Source organism: Oryx dammah, unplaced genomic scaffold, assembly GCF_014754425.2.
Source record: "Oryx dammah isolate SB20612 unplaced genomic scaffold, SCBI_Odam_1.1 HiC_scaffold_2, whole genome shotgun sequence".
NCBI lineage: Eukaryota > Metazoa > Chordata > Mammalia > Artiodactyla > Bovidae > Oryx > Oryx dammah.
In genome coordinates, this window is record NW_024070186.1 from 13,968,891 (window position 1) to 13,972,343 (window position 3,453).

General features: G+C 60.8%; 1 long non-coding RNA gene across 1 annotated transcript; it reads left to right on the top strand.

Moving 5' to 3' along the window:
• The first annotated feature begins 437 nt into the window (after positions 1–437).
• LOC120883102 lies at positions 438–2,756 on the top strand. The gene is made up of 2 exons (XR_005725667.1): positions 438–534; positions 1,294–2,756. It is a non-coding gene; the product is annotated as an uncharacterized LOC120883102 (long non-coding RNA).
• The last annotated feature ends 697 nt before the right edge of the window (positions 2,757–3,453 follow it).

Genomic DNA, 3,453 nt, shown 5'->3' on the forward strand with positions numbered 1-3,453 from the left:
TTCGGGTAGGTAAAGGCAGAGACACACACCTGCACACACACCCTGCCGCCCGGCCCTCAGACGCGGGGTGGGAACATGAGGCACGGACACTGGACTGACTGTGTCATCACTGTGCAGAGTGGGTTCTCAGGGACCCCTCAGATGGCAGGCCATGGGCATCTGCCAAGGGACACTGAAGAGAGGCTCCCAGCTGCCAGAGTGGGGCCAGCAGAGGCACTCTGGCAGGCGTGTGGGGAGGGGGGTACACTCCAGCCATACGGAGCCCACTGTGTCGCCAGGATGACTGTGCTCTGGCAGGTGATGTGAGAGGGGAAACGATGACATCAAGGGGCATTCATGTCCACTGACCCGTGGGAGCAGCCAAGGGCGTGCCGCCCTCCCCAGCTCTGGGGCCAGGTGCCAGCTGGGCGCGTGGGAAGGGCTCCAGGAGGCAGAGACTGCTGGGGAGAGGGAGGCCTGCGTGTGGTCAGAGCCCCGAGTCCATCATGTGGATGACTCAGTGCACCTGTGGCTCTGAGTCCAAACCAGAACCAGGTAAGAGGACTGCCCCAAACAGGCACCTAGAGGGAGGTTCTTCCTGCTGATGCCAGACCCGCCTGCCCTGAGTGAGCGTGGAGGCCGGCCCGACCGAGAACAGGGACTCAGCTCTGCCACTGCCACCGCCTGGGCGCCTCCCAGGAGAGCCTGTGTCCACCACGCAGCGTTCCCCCGCCAACATCCCCCAGGAGGCCCCAAGTGGACCACGTGGGCTAGGGGCTCTGTTGAACTCCAGCCCTCAGCCATTTTCTCCCCACAGGCTGTCTCTGACTGGGGACTGCCCATGTTATGCAGTGAGGCCCCCCGAGTCCCACGGTTCCTGCTTGGTTTCCATTTCCCCACCGACAAGGCCAAATTCACTTCCTAATGAGTCCACTCAGGGAGGAAAATGGAGGCAAACGGCACCCTTGACACTAATTTGCCTCGTGTCCTGAAGCTCCCAGCGTCCCCAGCCGTCAGGCCTGAAAATAAGCCGAGCAGCTGAGAATCTGATGGCAGAGTGACGGGGCTCCTGAAAGCAGCTCCTCCACTGGCCTCCCCCACCACCAGGACCCCAGGCTTCCGGGAGGGAGGCCCGCAGACGTCAGCACCCTCTACCCCGGCGTCTCTCCCACGACGGCAGGGGGATGGCACGTTACTGCCGCTCCCAGCTCCTGCCACTCACAGGTTGTCGGGCTATAAAAAGCAGCATTGTTCAGCCCCAACCAGGCAGGCGCTGCCGCGGCTCTGACGTCTCTGCCTGCTGGCTTCTTTCAGACGACAAGTCCGCACAGCGTTGCTGCTGATCCCCGGGCACACGCCCACACACGGCCAGGCCTGTGCACACGCGGGCAGTCACGTACGAGAGAAGGCCTCCAAGCGCTTGTGCAAAGGCAGCCTGCCTGGGAGACCCAGGGCAGCATCCCCGGGGGCCCCTGGAATGCCCGGGCCACTGGGCGATGACGGGGATCAGCTTCCTGTGGGACGCATGTGGCCAGCCTTGCTGGCTGGGGGACAGGCCTCTGAACTGGGATGTAGAACTCACAGTGGAGGAGGGGAGTCTTGTGTTGAAACAGCTCTGCAGAAGCATATGCTGGGCCCTGGATACATTGGCGGGGGGCGGGGAGCGGTTCTCAGGGCCACAGGGGACCCACTCCTGGGTGCCTCCTTCAGGGACAGGGTGCCCTCGGTGTCAGCCCCTGTCACCTGCCAGGTATTGAACTCTCAAGACGTTTTCCCTTTCTCACCAGCCATGACTCCAAGGTGCTCAGGGCCTCAGTTTCTGCACCTGCAGAATGAGATGGTTCCACTGTCCTTCCAAGATGCCATGAACAGAAGTAAGGAATACACACAAAGCGGCAAGCAGGAAGTAGTGACCTGTAAATGCCTCTCTTAGGGCTTTATGTACGATCTACTCCTTGCCCTTGCACCAAACACTTTCTTTCTGCAGCCACCTGGAGCAGAGTGGGGGAGGGGGAATGATGGGAAGAGAGGGGAGGCCTGCCTCCCAGGCCCTGAAATCTCCCTAGGACACTGCCGGTCCACTCAGGTCTCAGGTGGATCGGAGATCCCCAGGAGACTGGAGTGATCATCTGAGAGGTTCAAAGGGCAGGTCCAGCCCTCGTTGTCTTCACGTGACTGCAGGCCCCGAATGAACAGGCCGAGAACCCAGGGCGCGTGGAACTGGCAAAGGAAAGAGGGCACCAGGTGAGGAGGGTTCCGTGGTGGCTGGCTCAAGCCACCTGGAGGCCCAACTGTGTGTGCCCAGACTTCTACTGGTTGGAGCCACAGAGCCATCTCATGGCATCCTGGGGTGGGAGGACAAGACGCAGCCCCACAGCAATGAAGCCTGCACCAAGCTACACAGGCCTGCTTCAGAGTGTCCTTCCTGTGGAAGAGCCATAACCTTCTGTCTCGTGTCCTTAAAAAGGTGCTTTTCTAGGCTGTGGGCTCTGAGTCACTTAATCTGAACATCTGTCCTCCACGTGCCCATGGCCCTACACTTGGTGGGCTTCACACACACGGCTCAAAGGCTCTCCTCTGAGCAGATGGGCTGGTGCTGGGGCTCAGCCTCCTGACCACCCCTGCTGGGCGGTCATCACCCCGCGTGCCCTGAGATGGACGTGCCACAGCCCTCAGAGCTCCAGATCTCAGTTTCCACGTGAAGCCATCTCCACCAGAAGTGAGGCCAAAAGTAAATATATTTCAAGGGTTTAAATAAAACTCCTTCCAGTGCGGGAGAGCTGTTGGAAAGAAGTACTTTTTAAAATAATAATAAACAGAAGTCAAGTGGGTGAGTCAGGCAGGAGGAGAAAGGCCCCCGGATACTGACACGGGTTGGGGCAGGGGCTTCCTGGATGGACGTGCAAGACTTCTGGGGTAGTAGCCATCTGAGAGTCTGGCTACAGTCCACAGGGTGCCTGGGGCTGGGCAGGTGGGGAGCCCACTGTTTGCCTGAGAAGCCCCGACACCTGGAGCAGGCCACCCCGGCGGCCCGAGCTTAGAGCCCAGAAGTTGGGAGCTGCAGGAGCGTGGAACTCTCCAGACGCCCCACCCTAACCTGTGTGGACGTGAGACCTCCCTCCCACCTCCTCCCGCCAGCTGCCAGCTGGCCTTGGCTCTCAGGACGCAGGAGGCCTTGGTGAAGCCGACGACAAGACAAGACCCGCACGCGAGCACCGGGGACCTGGCTCCTGCACGAGCCTCAGGTCGGAACGAAGGGCAATCCTCCTGAGAGGAGAAGCCCCTCTCCATCTGGCACTTCCAAGGGCTGTGCCCCCATGTCTCTTCACCCACGCTCTGGCTGCAGCCCCAGCAGGGCTGGAGCGGGTCTGAAATGTGGGTGTGTGTGGTGCTTACGTGGCAGCATCTGTGCATGAGTGTGTGGGTCAGTGTGCAGTGCCTGCATTGCTGGAGGGGCGTGTGTCTGCCAGGCTT